Here is a 19215-nt window from a genome sequence, read left to right on the forward strand (position 1 = left end):
GGGATGTCATATGATGGATGTGACATCAGCTGTGATGTCATAGGGGACATGTGATGTCACAGGGAAAATGTGATGTCATATGATGGTTTTGATGTCATAGGGGAGCTGTGATGTCATAGGGGAACTGAGATTTCATGGGGAGGATGTGATGTCACAGGGATGGTATGGTATCACAGGAGAGATATGATGTCCTATCATGAATGTGACGTCCTAGGAAAGATGTGATGTCATAGGGGATGTGGGATGTCCCAGGAAGGATGTGATGTCACAGGGAGCATGTGATGTCAGAGAAGAGGTGACACATCCTCCCCTCAGCCTTGCTCCAGCTAAAGCCCTCGAATTTGTCTTTGTTTTCCTTGGGTCCAAGGTCAGGCTGTTTTATTTCCGGGGATGTCTAGAGATGAGTTAAGGGGAGCTCAGACCTTTTGGTGAGGAAGGAGTTGTTTACTCTGAAGCATTTGAACTCAGCCTTTGTTCCTGGTTTCTTCCCACTCTTTCAGAGCAGTTCATTTCCCAGGGTGAAAGCTCTGATTCCCCAGCACAGTCAGGTTCTCCTGAGCTCAGGATCTTTCACTGGTCTCATTTTTCTCTGGTATTGATTCTGTGCCAAATTCTGAGCGCGACCGTGCCAAGTGCGTGGGGTCGGCCACGGGAACTTTGCTTTTCCCTGCAGAGCGCACGGAGGATGGTTGCCGGGCGCACATGGTGTATTAGGGAGGGTTTGAGACATACTGAAACTTGAAAACCAAGACACCATTAAAAGCTTAACAAAAACCAATATTTATTATCAAGAGGTGGCCAACAAAACAAACAAACCCAAAAGGGAGGAAGGAGGAGAGAAAGAAGCCCCCAGCACGACCTCCTCAGTTACCCAACTGTTGTCCATAAATTTATCTTACCGACCTAGCATACCTGTAATTACCCATAGCAGAAGTTGCATCCTTGGAGAGTCAGTAAGTTCACAAACTGGCAGGCGTCCCCGCCAAAAGGCAACATTGTCCTTGGTGTGAAGTTAGCTCCCTTCCAAGAAAGCACTATCTGCTTTTATACAACTAACTGAGTGACCACAACCTCCCAGGTGTGGCCAGCACCGCCCAGCCCGAGGCCCTCAGTCCCACCCCCGGTTATGTCAGTGCATCTCTTCTGGGCACGCGCGAGAACTTCGGAAATCCCCTCACGCACGCGCAGAGTGTTTTGGGGGTCTTTCTTAATTGAGTCTGGGGGTGCTACTTCATCCTTCTCCTCCTCAAATTCTCCTTGAAGCGAACTTGGAGGACAATTAGCCAATAACACAACACCAATTAAAAGAGTTTATACAAGAAGCTCTCTTCAAGGACAACTTACCTATTTATCAGTGCTTGTTTTCCCATAACTTGGCAGGGAAAGAGCAAAACTTTCACAGGTGGTAGGGCCAAACACAGACCAAAAGTATAAGCATAAACTCACCCTGGTACACTCACCAAAAGGCCTGAGCTACCCTTAACTCATCTCTAGACATCCATGGAAATAAAACAGCCTGACCTTGAACCCAAGGGAAACAAAGACAAATTCCACAGCTTTAGCTGGAGCAAGGTTGGGGGGGGAATGTGTCACTCCTCTATGACTTCACATGCTCCCCACGACATCACATCCTTTCTGTGACATCACACCTCCCCTACGACATCAAATCTCTCCTGTGATGTCACATCCATAATATGACATCACATCTTTCCTGTGTTATCATGTCATCCCGGTGACATCACATTCTCCCCTGTGACATCAAAGCTCCGCTGTGACATCACATCCATCCTATGACATCACATCTCTCCTGTGATATAATATAATCCCTATGACGTCACATACTCCCCTGTCATCACATCACCCCTGTGACATTACATCTCTCCTATGACATCCATAATATGACATCACATCTCTCCTGTAATACCATATCATCCCTGTGACGTCACGTCCTCCCGTGACATCACAGCTCTCCTGTGACATCACATCCTTCCTGTGACATTGCACCTCCCTGTGACATCACACCTGCCCTGTGACATCACATCAACCCAGTGACATCACAGCTCCCCTATGACACCATATCCATCATATGACATCACATCTCTCCTGTGGTATCATATAATCCCTGTCATTTCACGTGCTCCGCTATGACATCACATCACCCTTGTGACATCACACCTGCCCTGTGACATCACATCCTCCCTGTGACATCACAGTTCTCTTGTGACATCACATCCTTCCTGTGACATCACCTCTCCCCTATGACGTCACAAGCATAACATGACATCACATCTCCCTTATGACATCACACCCCCTGTGACATCACATCCTTCCTGTGACATGATGCCTAATGGTGCTGAGAAAAGAAAAACTCTGGAGCAGTTAATTGCAGGTGAGATAAGGAAAGGGTTTAATTTGTGCCCAGGTATAGATGTTACAAGATGCGTGCAGGCCGTGCCTGAGATGTTACCACCCGACCAATCCAAGTTTTGTCCATTCCGTTGCTTTTGCCCTGGTCCACCCCTTGGCCCACCCCCTGGGAATTGGGCTGGGGTGTATTTCGGGACCCCTTCTTCATCATCTTCATCATTTTCAGAGCACAGAGGGTACATGGTCACCCAGTTCTTGACTGTGTTCTGTGGTTCAGGCTAAGATATGAGTGTTCTCTAAACAGCATAGGCCTGCCTCGACAAAAGACTAAACATTTTCTACTGGAATACAGGGGTAGGATTGATATGGGGAACATAGAATGGGGTGATGGGGTAGGGAGTGTGTAAACTACTTGTGCTAAAGGGTGAGGGATAAGGGTTGCAGCTTCTAAAACCTACTTCTATTACTTAACTACTTATAAAACTTATAAAATTAGGAAAATAAGAAAAAAAACAGATGGACCTTACGGCATCAGTCTCCCCTTTCGAAATTGAACAAGACTCAAAGATCTTGTTCAATCTCTACTACTTATACTTAACACGATATCAGTAAGATGACTAATATTTATAACATTAATCACATAACAAGCTATTATGTAGATTTAACACTATATTCTATTAACATGAATGGCTGTTCTATTCAGGTTTAGTTTGGTAACTATGAAGTAAGTCTGTGGAAGCAAATTTAATGAAATATTTCTAAGAATTACCCAATATATATATAATTTAAACTTGTTGCTAAATTTCAGCCAAATTCATAGTGCAAATTCAGCACTCACTTTCATGAAGAATGTTAGATGTATTTTGTCAAAGCCAAATGTAAATTTAGGTTTTAAACTCAATTCATAGTTACTAGTAGTACTAAGCAATACAGACAAGAGAAAAAAAACTTAAATATTATTTTAACAATCTTTGTAATAGTTTCTGTTGCTCTACTCATCTTAAGAACAGAGGTTTTCTTCTTCTTGGGTGAAATTTAGGGTTCTTGATAATAACTCTGACCATGATGGAGATGGTTCGCTGGATTTGAAAACAGTTCTTTCCGTTTGGTTTGCAGGAGTTTCAGTCTCATTGTTTAATACAGACTCAGTCCTTGGGCTGGAACAGATGAGCAGGAGTGTCCAGTTTCATAGGCTTAGATGATACGATTAATCTCTGCAGTTCCTGCAAAGCAGATCTTAAAACATTAAACAATTTCACAAATAAACTTTTTTATGCAACCAGGGAGTCGATAAAGTGTGACTCTCTATTTGATGACAATTTTACAGGAATTTTGAATCTTGGAATTCCTGCATTTTGATCATCTGAGAGAGGAGCTTGTGCTTTTATCACATAAAGTGATTAACTGCCAATCACAGATTTAACAGGCCAGTCAAGAGCTAACTTGAAGCAGGCTGCGTCTGGATGCAAGCAGCACCCTGGCAGTGCCAGTAGCTCACCACAGAGAGCTTGTACTCTCTGGACAGATTCTAGGCCTTATCGGGGCAGGCTGTCCTGTTCCAGCCTGTCCCAGACTGCAGTGGATCATCTTTACCTCATGAAGTGGTAATACAGGTACCTCTTGCCTCCATGGATAAAAGCACCCTCATTTATTGAATTAGGTGAATTTATATATTGTGAGTACTAACAAAACAATAAAGCTAAAAAGCGATTCTAAGCAAAGCATTTAAATGATCTAAACAAATTATCTTAACAACTATGTTACCAGTTTGTTTCAAAATTGCAGGCAATGGTGCAAATTAGGTCTCAAGGTCCCATGGGAGAGTCTACAGAACCAGTGCTGTTGCAGTGCTGCCTCAGCACTGAAGCTACTTCCTTATTTGTCCTTTGGTCTCAGTGCAGGACTTCTTATGCAATTCAGCATTCATATATTCCTAGATGACACTAGATAAGAAAGCATCTTAAAAGCATAAGTATATAAACATGATTTCACAATCACATGAAAATCTATTTTTCATTTAACTACTCTTTCAGGAGGAATTCTTCCACAAGCTGCAGTAACTAAAGAGACAGAGATGTTTACAAATTGCTGCTGGAACAAGATACGTGCAAGTACAAACATTACAAACCTTAAAACAATTCATGTAGCAAAAGCAAAAGCAATGTAAGCTTTTAATTTTCTGCAGTTAAGCTAACAACAAGAGAAGCTCATAAGTAAAATAGAATAGAACATAATACAATAGATACAATAATCATAACACATATATATGTACCACCTTTAGAAGTTACACATTGATCTTACAACAGTTCTCAATCGTGTCAGAAGGCTTTTATGTTAGCTTCTTGTTTACTCACTCTTGATTTTATTGCAGTTCAAAACTCCTTGTCCTGGTGTATTTCACTTGCAGTTGTCAAGACATTCATGTACTTCTGCACAAAAGTTGTTTCCATGACTCTTAGTTTGAGTTCTGGTGGCACAGCTTTTAGGTCTGTCTGCTGGAACAGACTATCTGCAAACAGTCAACTTCTGACACATTGTTAGTTCACATTAAGAGCAAAACAATGGCCCCCCTTTTGATTTTGCCACAGCTCCCCGAGCTCAATCAGGGCACAGAGGGCAGAAATATTTACAGCCTGTGAGACTGAAACAGGTTTAGAGTACAGAGGATATAGAGGTCAATAGACAGTTTTTATTCTTCTAGTTTTGCTTGTTGTGGACAAATTACTTGCTTTCCCTTCAGACCTAGACAATTTCTTTTTTAGTGTCCTCTCTCTTTGTGGAAAGAACACTCACCATTTGCTTCATCATGTTGGTAATAGTATTCCTAATTTTTGTGGTGTACACTGTATTTGTAGCATTCCTGGTAATTGTTGGTTTTGGTCTGAGCGTGATGCTGGCCCATACCATTGGGATGACAGCACTCTCAGCTTTTGCAGGGATTTCTTCATGGTTCTCCTGTATGAAAAAGATAGCTGCTTTGACACAATTAGTATCAAAAATCATAACTTTTATCTCCCCTTTGCAGAATTTGATTTCAACTTTTAAGTTCTCTAATGAACTCCTACTCAACAAAGGATTAGGAGAGTTTAACATACAGAAGAATCGATGAATTACCCAATATTTACTCAATTTAAATCCTAAAAGTTCAAAGAGTGGCTTGGTTTCAGTTATTCCTGTAATTTCAATTACAGTTATGGTATTATAACTAAATTTTTCTTTCAAAGTATTACCTATTACATATATTGCACTGGCAAGCTTTAGCTTTTATGTTTGTTGGAAATGCACACTGATATTGCCCCCCCCTTTTGGCCTGGTGGGAGGGTATGGATTATGAAGGCTTAGGAGAGCTGGAGGGGGAGTGACAGCTCCATCTCTGCCCCTAATGGTGGAGCCAGAGGGTCCAGTGTTAGGCTGGGCTGGGACTCTAATTACAGACATTGCTTTAGCTTTTTCTGCAGCTTCTGTAGTTTTAGCTGGTCTTTTGTCTGTAGTTGCACCTGTGGCAGCTGCTTGCGTGGGATCAGCAGCTCCAGGGGAAAGGGCTACTCCCTCTACATTAGTTAGTACAGGCGGGGTAGGTTTTACATGCTTATTCATTCTCCTTGTCCCTGCTTTCCTCGCAGTTCCCGGTGCCTTTGTTAGGACTCTATCTACAGTCCTGTTTGTTATGCCTGGGGCAGTCCTTGGAACAGCAGGGGTAGGGCTGGGTCCCGTCACCTCCGCAAAGTCAGTGGCCTCAGCACTCCATCGTGCCGCCGCGCCTAATGGTCTTAGAGCTTTCACAGCACTTGCATCTGCCACCCTTGCTTGGGTCACACTAGCAGGGACTAAAGCCTCCTCGTCAGCCAAAGCAACAACTGGGACCAGCTCTGCCTGTCTCTGCCCCACTCCCTCTGTCCCCCTCCTTTCTCGCTTGCTAGTATAGTTGGGACAAACTTCGTTTGTTTTTGTCTGGTTATGCGCACTCCTACAGCACTAGGAACAGGCAGCAACTTTCTTTTCCCTGTGCCAGCTGGCTCTGTCACCGTGGTAATGACCATTCCAGAAACCTCCCCTGCACTCTGAGCTGGGAGTTCGGTTGCTGCAGCAACGTCTGTTCTTAAAATTGCTCCACCGCCCATCGTACTCACCTTCTGTTCTCTATTGCAATATACTGTCCAAGTTATATCCAATAACTCATCAATATCCTTTTCATTACCACCTGCTCTTTACAGTTTTTTCTTTATATCATTTGTGGACTGTCCTACAAACAAATACACTAGGCATTTTTTCCCCAGGTCTGACTCTATATCAATATCAGTGGATTTCCCTATGACATCCTTCAGCCTATTCAGAAAATATATGGGCGACTCATTTGTATCCTGTCTAACTTCATACATTTTAGACCAGTTTATCGCCTTTGTATTCGCCACTACAGTAGCACAGTGCTGTGTTTGCAGCAGTCAGCCCTGGGGTCTCTCCTGCAATCGGGGCACGCAGCCCCGTTTTTACAGCTCTCACGCCGCTATCGCCACTGACAGAATCAACGGCCTCAGCACCTGTCTGCGGCTGCTCAGTTCCACAAACACCCCTGGGGCTCTTGTCATTTCTGGGGCCGACACTTTCACTTCACTGCCACCGTCAGAGCCAGCAACCCCTACGCCTGTCACCATCACTACACTGGCCGGTCTCGGCGCATTTCTCGCCGCGATTTCTAAAGTCTCCCTTGCCTCTACAACAGATGCTGCATCTATAGTAACTTTTCCTGGTGTCACCACGCCAAAAGCAACTCTAGTAAAAGCCGACCTTTTAGACTTCACAGTTCTTGTCACGTCACTGGTAGAACAACTTTAGTTCTCAGTCGCTCTGCTGTGCCTGGGCTCACCTCTGTTGTTACCATGACAACCCCATCTGCTCTGGCAAAGCCGCCGTCAGTTGCAAGGGAACGGGCTGCTCTCCCCACACTCATTGGAACAGGCGGGGAGGGTCCCGCTTCCATTGCCCCTGTGGGGCCAGGAGCCGCTCCTGCTGTTATCCCTGTTGCGATCAAACTAGACACTACCTCTGAGTTGGCTCCGCAGCGTCTGTGTTACCCCCGCCCGGCTCTGCCGCGCCGAAAGCCGTTCTAACAAAAGCCGATCTTACAGATCTTATCTGCGCCGCTGTGCCTCCTCCGGCCAAACCGACAGCCTCTGCTCTACCATCTACACCAGCAGGACTTGCTCCCGCCGCCCCCGAGCCAACTCCTCCAGAGGCCCCGATTTGTCCAACTCCCCTGGTGTGGCTGCACCAGGGAGTCCTCCAGCAGCCCCCGTCTGCCCATCCCCTGCCTGTCCAGCAGGAGCTGGTCCAGAGGCTGCCACCCTGCAGCTCCAGTCCCCCCCCGCCACCGCAGCAGCGGGGAGTCCTCTCTCCATCCAGGGCATGTTAATAGAAACATAAACAACTCTGCATACCGGATTTCTTCCCTTTCCTGTTCTACATTAAGAAGCGAAATTAATTGCAACACTGTGTCTAGTTCAAAAGAACCAAATTCCGGCCAAGTCACCCCTCTCATTTGTCCAAACAGAGGCCAAGCACCGACAGACAGCCTACAAAGTTCTTCCTTTATTAAAATTGTCTCAGGACTGGTCAAAGTTCTCCAGTGCTTCAAAATCAAACTCAGAGGAGACCCCTTAGGAATCTTAAACTTTGAATCCACACAACCCATGACTACAAAACACAAACAAACCACACCAGGATTCCAACTCGTTACTTTAGGATTACAAAGCTGTTCCTGTAACCACTTAACTACAGAGCCCACCTGGTTCCTTGCAGCAACAGAGCACTCTGGAAGGGCGTCCCCCTCCGACCTAAAGGAAACCCAGCCCTAGGCTGACAAATCCACTCTGATCTGCTCTCACCAAAAAACCCCTTTCGCCTACTGGAAATTGACTCTCGTGACTATTCTGGGCCCAAGTCTAAGCCTTTCCAGTCTTCCTGTGTTCCCTATCTCCCCGGAAACACAAAAACTCTTTCGCAGCTGCTAACAAAAGAAGGTACCTTTTCCCCTTCTTTTGCCTTTTCTTATCTCACCTCTGTGCTCCGTGCTTGGTTTCGTGGGTTCTGTGGAGCTGGCTTTCTCAGACCAGGGCAGGAATTATCTCAGATAAAATGCCGGCTTGATGAGGAATTCCTGCACGATGAAATATCCGATCTGAGGAAGTCCAAGTCCAACTTTCCCCGTGCGGGCAACAGCTGATGCCTAATGGTGCTGAGAAAAGAAAACTCCGGAGCAGTCAATTGAGGGTGAGATAAGGAAAGGGTTTAATTTGTGCCTAGGCATAGATGTTACAAGACGCGCGCAGGCTGTGCCTGAGATGTTACTGCCCGACCAATCCAAGTTTTGTCCATCCCGTTGCTTTTGCCCTGGTCCACCCCTTGATCCACCCCCTGGGAATAGGGTCTGGGGTGTATTTCGGGACCACCTCTTCATCATCTTCATCGCACAAAGAGGACGTGGTCACTCAGTTCGTGACTGTACTTTTGTGGTTCAGGCTGGGATTAGATGTCCTCAAACAGAAGAGGCCTGCCTGCCTTGACAAAAGACTAAACATTTTCTACTGAATTCAGGGGTAGAATTGATATGGGGAGCATGGAATGGGGTGAGAGGGTTGAGGAATGTGTAAACTAAAGGGTGCTAAAGGGTGAGGGAATAAGGGCTGCTGCTTCTAAAACCTACTTTTGCTACTTAACTACTTATAAAGCTTATGAAATTAAGAAAATAATAAAAATCCAGATGGACCTTACGGCATCACTCCCCACACTTGTAGGGCCTCTCCCCGGTGTGGATGTGTGGATGCGCCGGTGGGTGACGAGGGTGGAGTTCTGCTTGAAGCCCTTCCCGCAGTTGGTGCAGCGGAAGGGCCTCTCATCCGTGTGCGTCCGCTGGTGCACGAGGAGACTGGAGCTGGTTTGAAACCTCTTCCCACATTCCAAGCAATTGTAGGGCCATTCCCCAGTGTGGATGCGCTGGTGGATGCGGAGGTTGGAGCTGCTCCTAAAGCTCTTCCCACATTCCCCACATGTGTAGGGCTGCTCCCCGGTGTGGATGAGCCGGTGGGTGAAGAGGGTGGAGCGCTGGTTAAAGCTCTTCCCACACTCCCCACATGTGTAGGGCCGTTCTCCAGTGTGGATGTGCTGGTGTCTGCAGAGAGTGGAGCTCTGGTTGAAAGTCATCCCACACTCCCCACATGTGTAGGGCCGTTCCCCAGTGTGGATGCGCTGGTGTCTGCGGAAGATGGAGCTCTGGTTGAAGCTCATCCCACATTCCCCACATGTGTAGGGACATTCCCCAGTGTGGATGAGCTGGTGGGTGAGAAGGCAGGAGCTCTTCCTGAAGCCCTTCCCACATTCCCCACATATGTAGGGCCATTCCCCAGTGTGGATGTGCTCGTGTCGGATAAGGTCGGAGCTGTCCCTGAAGCTTTTCCCACACTCCCCACACTTGTAGGGCCGTTCCCCAGTGTGGATGCGTTGGTGTCGGATCAGGCTGGAGCTCCAGCTGAAGCTCTTCCCACATTCCCCACATGTGTAGGGCCATTCCCCAGTGTGGATATGCTGATGGTGGAGGAGGTTGCTGCTCTTCCTGAAGCTCTTCCCACATTCCAAGCACCTGAAGGACTTCTCCCTGCTGGGAGGCTGCTCAGGGACCACCAGCTCAGAGCTCTGTCTCAAGCTCCGGCCGCCTTCCTGGCACAGGTTGGCTCTTTCCTCCTCAGAGCACCCTGGGATGGCTTTGGAGCCCCTCCTGCAGGGGGATCTCCGGCCCTTTTCCTCCCCGCTGCCTTCCTGCGCCGGGGAGCCCTTCAAAACGGCCTCTCCCACCAGGGTCTCACGGGGGGATTTGTCCTCCGGGCTCTCCGTCCTCAGCTCGGGGCCTGGGGCAGGAAGCAAGAAGGACAGGGAGGGGATTTGCCTCCGGCCCACAGGGAAGGCCAAGGACATCCCCCCAACTCCGGCCCCGGCAGGACGGCGGCGCCAGCGGGGTTGTCCTGCAGCCAGGGCCATGCTCGGTTGACAGAGCCAGCACAACACCCGCCCAAAGGGACACTGACTTCCTCCTCACCTGCCTGGGGGGCCCAAGGCATCTTCCTCTTCCTCGCAGCCTCCTCCTCCATCCGACCAAGCTTTGGGAAGGACAAATCCTGATGGGGGGGAAAACAAGGGCTGAGCACGTTGGCTTGGGGGTTCCTCCTGCCCAAGTCCATCTCTAGAACTCACCGAGCATCCTGTGACCATAAAAACCTCCCAAACACCAAGATTCAGCCCAGAAAAACCCAAACCTCTGAGATTCAGGTAAAAACCCCCTCAAAAATAGCAACAAGACCCTCGCCCCCCAAAACTGTAAAAAGCTGAGATTCAGCTAAAAAACTACTCCAAAATATGAAGCTTAAGCCAAAGAAATTCTCCCAGGAATTCCCCCTCTCTGGGGTTGGTAACAGCTACTCTTTCTGAGATGCTGGGGGTCCCACTTAGGGATGCTGGGAGTATTGGTGGTCCCAAGGGTTCCTTCTCCTCTGACTCTCGCTTTCGGGGTCCTGCGTTCCCAGACATTCCCCCTCTCCAGGTTCTCCAATTCATTGTCCCAAGGATCCCAGGGGTCCCCACTGTCCAGGCTTCCCCTTCTCTGCGTCCCCCCTTCAAGGCTCCCCGGGGTCCCGGGGCTCCTCCCTCTCTGTGCTCCCTCCTCCAGGCTGCCGGGGGTCCCCCAGCTCCGCCATCGCCCCGCTCCGCCCTCCACACTCGGCAGCTCCCGGGCTCCACACCCACCCTTGGCACTCCCAGGGGGGCCCCAAACCCGCTGTGTCCCCCCCGCCGGCACCGGGCTGACAATGGAGCCGGCGGGGCCTGACCCAGCAACACCAACCCCCACCATGGGGGGGACCCGCATCCCCCTGCCCACCGCCGGGGCTCTGCCACCAACCCAGCCCGGCACCCCCAAAAAACACCTCCTGCCCACCCCCAAGAGCCACCAGGGGTGGACCAGGAACAGGAATAGCAGGAGAACAATTGCCCCACATCCCATGGGTGCCCAGGAGGGGGGAACTCCTCCCAAATATCCTTGGGGGAGCGTGCGGGGTCGGGACATACTCGGGTTGCCAGCACAGATTTCCCTGCAAAGTCTGCAGTGAGTCAAGCTCTGTAGAGGAGATTGTGTCCCATGCATGGGATTGCAGAGGCTCCCTCAGGTCCCCAGCAGGAATCAGCAACAAAAAATGCCTCCCTGAGGATTTCAGAGGAAGTATCCTGTAGGGAGGGGACAGTGTCACCCCACCAGGGCAGGGCTGGCAAGTGGGAGGCTGCTCCAGGGGTCTGCAAGAGGCCTTGTGCTCTGCTCGGCCCCAGCACTGGCTGGTACCAACCCCCCCGGCTGCCCCCGGCCCTGGGCAGCTCAGCACAGCCCCGGCCTCGTGCCCAGCGCCTCTTTCCTGCCCCACACAAGAGCTTCCCGGCCCCCCCCAGGGCTTCCCTGCTGCTGCCTCTGCTCCTGGCCCTGCCTTTGCTGCTCCCTTGGCTGGGGCAGCGGCTGCAGGGGGGGATGGCAGCAGCTTCAGCTCCACGGCACTTCCTGGGGGGAGCTCAGCCCGGGGGGGACGGGCAGGGACCTGATGGGGATGGACAGGGGCCCAGCAGGGACAGACAGGGCCTGCAGGGGAAGGCACAGGGACAACCTGGACCCCCACACTGCCACCGCTGTCTCTGCTCCTCCTTGCAGGCTCCATGGCCAGGCACAGTTTGTGTTCCTGGGTGCCCACCATCTCAGCACTTGGAGACGCTCAAATCAGCGCCCGCAGCTCTGCAGCAAAGCCCCAGCTCACCTGGCACACAGGGGATGGACACAGCACCTGCTCGGGGATGGGCATTCACAGCTTTGTCTTCTTCCCCACCAAGGGGCTCTCCTTCCTCAGCAGCACCTCTGCCTTGCACTTATTCTCAGCCTCACCTCAGGGACAGCTCTGGGCTCACCTCCGCGCCACTTCTCAGCCTCACCTCAGGGCCTGGGCTCAAGGACAGGAACCTGCAGGGAGGGGACATCAGGTGCAAGCTGAGGGCTGCCTGCTTGCACTGGAGCTGTAGCCTTCTTTCTCCTTCTACAACCAGCCCAGAACTCAGCCTACTTTTCTAACACCACACATTTACAGACTAACCTTGGAGATAGATATGGACAGACATCTCTATCACCCTGGGGATAGAGCCTCAAGCAGGTGCTGCCATAGGAATGGCAATCACAGAATCACAGAATCAGCCACGTTGGAAAAGACCTCCAAGATCATCAAGTCCAACCCTTGATCCAACCCCGCTGTGCTTCCCAGACCATGACACTGAGGCCACATCCACTCTCACCTTCAACACCTCCAGGGATGCTGACTCCACCCCCTCCCTGCCCAGACCATTCCAAGGCCTGATTACTCTCTCTGTAAAAAATTGCTTCCTAATATCCAACCTAAACCTCCCCTGGCACAGCTCAAGACCCAGCCCTCTTGTCCTACTGCTGCTTCCTGGCAGAACAGCCCCACCCCCACCTGGCTCCAACCTCCTGGCAGGGACTTGCAGACAGTCAGGAGGTCTCCCCTGAGCCTCCTCTTCTCCAGCCTCAACACCCCCAGCTCCCTCAGCCTCTCCTCACACCACTTGTGCTCCACTCCCTTCCCCAGCCTCGCTGCTCTTCTCTGCACCTGCTCCAGCCCCTCCAGGGCCTTCCTCAGCTCAGGGGCCCAGAGCTGGACACAGCACTCCAGGGGTGGCCTCACCAGTGCTCAGTCCAGCCCAACAATCACTTCCCTGCTCCTGCTGACACACTCTTCCTCAGCCAGGTCCCTCTGCAGAGCCCTCCTGCCTTCCAGCACATCAACACACCCCCAGCTTGGTGTCAGCTGCACATTTGCTGATGAAATGCCTGGTTCTGCAGCAGCTGCAGATGCTCAAGGGGCAGCAGGACCAAGTCAGGGGCCTGGGGGGCTTTGGGGTCCAGGAGGGTCCTGGGGGAGCTGGGGAGGGGCTTTGTGGATTGGGGGTACAGATCAGGACAGACCAGTACAGAGCAGTACCTCCTCACTGCTCCCCAGATCTCTCCTGGAGCTGGGCCACGTTGTCGTGAGACACCTGAGGCCCCCCCAGTGCCCTCCCAGTACAGCCCAGTGCCCCCAGTACAGCCAACTGTGTTCCTGTTCCAGGGTGCTGGGTGATCCCTCTTTGGGGGTGTTAGGAGGGATTTGGGGGGGGGGGGGGTTGGGGGAGATTTGAAAGGATCTGGGGGGGAGTTTGGGTGGGGATTTGGGGATTTTGGGTGTATTAAAAGAGGTCTTGGGGGCATTGGGGGGTCAAAGGGATCTGTGGGGGGAGGGGGATTAAAGGGAAAAAGGGGGTTAGAGGACATTTGGGAAGAGTTAATGGCACCTGGTGGGGGAGAGGAGGGGCTGCAATATGAGCAGGTGAATCCTGAGATCCACCTTGGTGAACCCAAGACACTCTTGGTGTCCCTAATTCCCCCCTTGACACCCGAAGACCCCCCTGGTGTCTCTAGCATCTCCAGGGCCTCTCCATGGCCATTATTCCCCCCTTGACACCCCCAATTCCACTGTCCCCATTGTCCCCAAACCCCATCCCTGATGTCCCCAACCCTCCATCTCACCCCAGGAGCCCCCCCTGGACCCTCTGAGCACAAAACGCCCCCCCCCCCCCCCCATAGAAAGGCCAAGGGCATCTGGGGACACGTTCAGGACAGTTGGGGGGCTTTGGGGGGCACTGGGTGTTTACTGGGGGATACTGGGACACACTGGGGGGAACCAGGGGGCACTGGGAGGGACTGGGGGTTACTGAGGGATTCTGGGAGGGCACTGGGAGGGACTGGGGGGAACTGGGGCACACTGGGGGTCACTGGCAGAGAACTGGGGAGTTACTGGGGGATACCAGGACACACGGGGGGGACATTGGGAGGCTACCAGGCCATACTGGGGGTTACTGGGTGCTCCCTGGGACACACTGGGTGGTCACTGGGGGGTTACTGGGCCATCCTGAGCGTCACTTGGAGGTTATTTGGATATTCTGGGGGCACTGGGATCCCCTTACCCGCATGTAGTATATCTCCCCCCTCCGATTCTTGGGGAGCATCCCTAGGACTTCTCCCCTGGGGTCTTGGGGACCCCCCAAACCCACTGCTGGGCTTTAGGGGACTCCACAAAATCCCCTCAAAACCCCTGAAATCCCCTCAGAAATCCACCCCTCTACCCATTGAAACCTCCTCAAGGTCCCCTCAAATCCCCTAAGAGACCTCATCCCCCCACCCCGGACCCCCTAAACCTTCTCAGTGACCCACAAAACACACCTGGGACCCCCCCAGCCCATTCAGGGACCCCCCAGTCCCTCTAAGGGAGCCTCAAAGCCGTCTGGGACCCCCTAAACACTACCAAAACTGCCTCAAAATCCCCGCAAAGCCTTCCAACCCGTCTCAGAGACCATTCCAGCCCGCCTGAGACCACCAAATCTCCTCAGAAACCAAAACTCCCTCGGGGGCCTCCAAATCCTTTTCAGGGACCTTCAACCTCCCCCCCCCGAGTCCCCTCAGGACACCGAACCCCCGCAGGGACCCCTCAAAACTTCCTCGGGAACCCCCGAACCCCCCCCGCTAAACCCTCCGGAGCCCTCCAGCCTTTCCACCCTCACCCGCGCTCCCCGCAGCCCCCGAGGGGATCCCCAGACCCCGCTCTCCCCGCTCACCCAGCGCTCACCGCCTCCTCCTCCCGTTCCTTCCCACGCGCCCAACATGGCGCTCGCTCCGCGCGCTCCCCGCTCACGAGACCCCGCCGCAGCCAATCAGCGTGCGGCCACGCCCCCCGCCCGCCCCGGGCCCCCTCGGCCTCCTGAGGCCCCGCTGACTCCTGCCGGCATTGCCGCCCCTCTGCTCCTTGTGTGCCACGGGCTGAGCAGGGACAGGGCACCTCCCGTTCCTCTGCCAACCCCCCGCGCCTGCTCGGGGCCCTGCAGGGCCTTGCCCTGCTCCCGAGGGCTGTGGGGGTGCTTAATGGTCAGGGCTTGGGCTTTAGAGCTCAGGGTGGGGATTAGGCAGAAGCTGAGGGGGGTTTGTTGTTCTGCTGGCAGTGTCTGCTTGAGGATTAGGGGAAGAATTTTTGGGCTGGGTCAGGATTAAAGCTTGGCTTTTCACACTAACACTGCAGGTTTGGGAGTGGGCTGGGCACTGGAGTACAAAGAAGAGTCTGAAGTTCTGGGTTTTGGGCTTTGCCTTCAAGGTCAGGTTGAGGCTGGGAGTAGAGCAGTGGATTCCCTTCAATGGGAGGAGCAGCACTTTTAGGTGGTGTTGGGGCTTGAGGGTACAAAGAGGGAAAAGGCCCATCAAGAATGTTTGCACAGGCAGTGCTGCAGTACCAGCAGCCTTAACTGCACTTGTTTTTACCTCATGAAATCTTTGTTGTCCAAGCCCCTCTTTCCTTCCCCAGTTGTCTTATCCCTTTTGTCCCAGTTCCTCCTGATCTCCCCAAGTCTTTCATCTGGATGGACTCAGCTCTGTGATGACCCTCAGGACCCCTGAGCATCTGCCTGCCCTCCTTGGCCAGTCAGTTCTTGGGAACAGCCCTGGCAGCACAGCCCCCAAGGGCACACGATGGGCTGTGGGCTGGAGAGGACCCTCCTCAGCCTGGGCAGCAGGGCTGCAGGGGGGGGATTCCCTACCCCTCCCCAGCTGGGCCCTTCCTGCCCACCAGCTCCTGCTCCAAAGGGCTCCCACACACCCTGGGCCACTTGTCCCACTTGGGCACTTGACCTGCCTCAGGGCATCTCTGGGCAGTGGCCAGCTCTGGGACTGCTCTGGCAAGTCTGGAGAACAGAAGTCTTGATAATTGCTGAAGGCTTCCTGGCCAGCATCGCTAGACCTTTTTTTTTTTTTTACTTTAAACAATTTTTCTTTGATTTGTTTCATTGACAACACCTTCTATATATTCTATTAAGCTGATTCTTTCATTGTCTACATGAATAGTTTTGTGCAGCTACTTATCAAAGTAAATATCCCATCAGTGATTCAATTATGGAAACCTGGCTCAGAGGAAGCTCCTGATTTTTGGGGCACCTTTCATCTCTCTAATTTTGCCTCTTTTCTTCTTCCTCTCCCTATTTTTGTCTTGAAAAAGCTCTCCAGGATCTGTGTGCCTGGGAGTATATTCATCCTCTGAACTGTGCCCTGTGCCATGGGACAGGGGACAAATGCACCTTCTAGAGAAATCTGCCACTGCTGCTCACAGAAGCCCTCTGAGTGCCCAGGTGAGATGGTGCCCAGGCTGTTTTGCTGGTGTGGAATGAAAGGGCCAGGCCAGAAAGGCAGGAGGGGGATGGAGGAGACAGGGCCATTTGCAGGGGATGTGTGCGAGGCTGGGGAGATGAATGTCCCTGGGCCAGTGAAGGCTGTTCCTGGAGTCACCCCAGAAGTGTCAGGGCTCTGACAGGGCTCCAGAGGGCATCCTCAGTGCCCCTCCTCCCTCCACTTTTGGGGGGTCCCACTCCCCTCCCACTCAGTTTGGGGTCCCACCACCCCTTCTGTCCCCTCTGACCCCCCTTTTCCCACTGACCGCCCCCTTCCCACCCCCCGCTCACCCGAGAGCTCCTCGCCCGCAGCCGGGAGGGCTCCCAGCACCACCAGTGCCCAGAGAAGTCCCCCTAGAGAAGGGGTTGGATGGGATCCTGGGTGGGCTTTGAGTATGTTTAGGCAGTCCTGCAGAGCCTGTGTGGAGGTTTAGGGGGTTCCCAGCACCTTTCTAAGTGTGCTGGGTGCCTTATTGAGGGGCAGGTGCCCTCCCAGAGCCCCCCCAGAGCGGGCTGACAGGGGGGAACACAGGGGGGTCCCCATTCCCGATCCATCCCGGGGCCTGTTCTGCCCCCCCCAAACTCGGCTCCACCCCTTGGGATTCCCCCAAGCCCCTTCCGCACTGCCCCCCAATAACCGGGACTGGGGAGAGCAGGGAAGCTTTCCTGGGATCAGGAGTGGCAGTAGGGGAGGGGGGGACACACGACCCCCCCAAAATCCTCACAGGGACAGGAGGGGTCCAGGCTGGGCCCGAGGTCCCGGGGAGGGGCTGCGGCCGCCGCCGTCTCAGGAGCTCTGTGGGGAGAGAAAAGGGGGTGACACCGGGGTGGGGGGTCCCCGGGGGGGCACAGACGCTCTGGGGGGACACACGACCCCCTGGGACCCCCCTCACCTTCTGGCGCAGGTAGAAGCCGAGCCCCAGCGCCAGGGAGACGAAGGCCAAGAGGAAGCCCCCGGCCCCTCCTTGGCAGCAATTCCTCAGGCTGATGGAGCCCGGCAGGGCCGGGGCCGCCGGCGGTGTCCGATCCCGGCAGGAAGCGGGGAGGGCCCCGGGGAGCGGCGGCGGCGGGCGGGGCCCTGGGGGAGCCGCCCCGAGGGGTCCCCGCCGCCCGTGACACTGAAGGAGCCGCCCCGGGACGGGCCCTGGCGGGGGTCGCCAGAGAGGGGGGGCGAGCTCGGAACGGAATCAGCTCCGGAGAATAAACCAAGGAAAACCAAAGGGCCGCGCCGGGGGAGTCTCCGCCGCCCCGGAGCTAAAAGAGCTGCCCCGCGGGACGGGCGAGGAGGGGCGGCGGTGAAACAGTCGCCCGGGGTGTGGCGAGGGAGGCGGGAATGGGATAAAAGAGAGAGAATAGAGGGAGAAATCGCTTTGTCTCCCCCCTCCCTCCCCACCCCAGCTCCCTTTTGTATACAGATAAAACCAGAGATCAGCATGTGATCTCTATCAGCATGTGATCTTCTATTCCCCCTTTTCCCCTCAGGGGAACAAAAAACAAAAAAGAAAACCTTGGGAAAGAGGGGGGAAAGCCAACATTGGAAAACTATCTTGTCTGAGTTAAGTTGTGCTGCCAAAGGAAACGCTGACTCCAGAGGTGCCCAAGCAGCAGCAGAGCCCCCACCCTGCCCACTCACACACTTCAGCTCAACACTGGGGTTTTCCCCTCCCTGGCACTGCCCAGTCCAGCCCCTCCCTGGTCCCCCCATCTCCCTGCCCCTGCCCCAGCCCAGCAGAGCAGCACACTCAGGTCTGGCCCTGCAGCAGGACATGGAGGCCATGGAGCTCAGGGACAGGCCCTCTGGGTCTGCAATGCTCAGCACATCCTCAGCTCAGGCAGCTCCTGCAGCCCCAGGGCCAGCCCCGCTCCCCAGCACAGCAGCAGAGAATCGGCCCCGGGCTCCTCAGGCCCCATTTGCCATCTCCAGGGGCACTGGCCACCACCAGCACCAGCTGGAGCAGCCTCAGCCCCACAGCCCCCACAGTGGGACCCTGAGGGCAGCACAGGGACTCCAGGGAGAAACCAGCAAGGCAAGGACCCTCTGGAGAGTCTGCTCCTTGGCCTTCTTCTTGAGAGCCCTTGAGAAGAAGAGCTGAGGCTTCAGGCTGTGCCCGGAGCAAATGGAGCCCCTTGTGTGGTGGAAAGAGTGCAGTGGAGCCCAGCTCATGCCAGCAGTGCCATGGCCACAGGACTGACCCAGCCCAGCCCAGGGACCAAGGCCCAGAGCACTGAGGCCTCAGCCGAGGCCCAGAAGGGGAGGGGGGCAGGAGAAAAAGAGCAGCTCTCAACAGGCCAAATGCTGCTGCTCCCTGGCACTGCTGCTGTGCTGGGACTCTGTTTCCCTGCCCCTCTGCACACAGGCACTGCCCTGCCAGACTCACCAGAGGTCTCAGAAGGTTGAACTCAGAGAAAACAAGTTACTGAAGGATCCTTGACTTTGTTTCAATGCATTCCTCATTTACACAGGCTCTGAGTTAAATTCAAGATGTAGACAGTGACCCAGACATGGGATGAATAATC

At 53.4% G+C, this 19215-nt stretch overlaps 1 pseudogene; it reads right to left on the reverse strand.

Moving 5' to 3' along the window:
• Nucleotides 1–12418, reverse strand: part of LOC135405218 (zinc finger protein 729-like) — a 285000-nt pseudogene extending 272582 nt beyond the window's left edge.
• Nucleotides 12419–19215: the final 6797 nt, after the last annotated feature.

The sequence above is a fragment of the Pseudopipra pipra genome, chromosome W, assembly GCF_036250125.1.
Source record: "Pseudopipra pipra isolate bDixPip1 chromosome W, bDixPip1.hap1, whole genome shotgun sequence".
In the NCBI taxonomy this organism is placed as follows: Eukaryota; Metazoa; Chordata; class Aves; order Passeriformes; family Pipridae; genus Pseudopipra; species Pseudopipra pipra.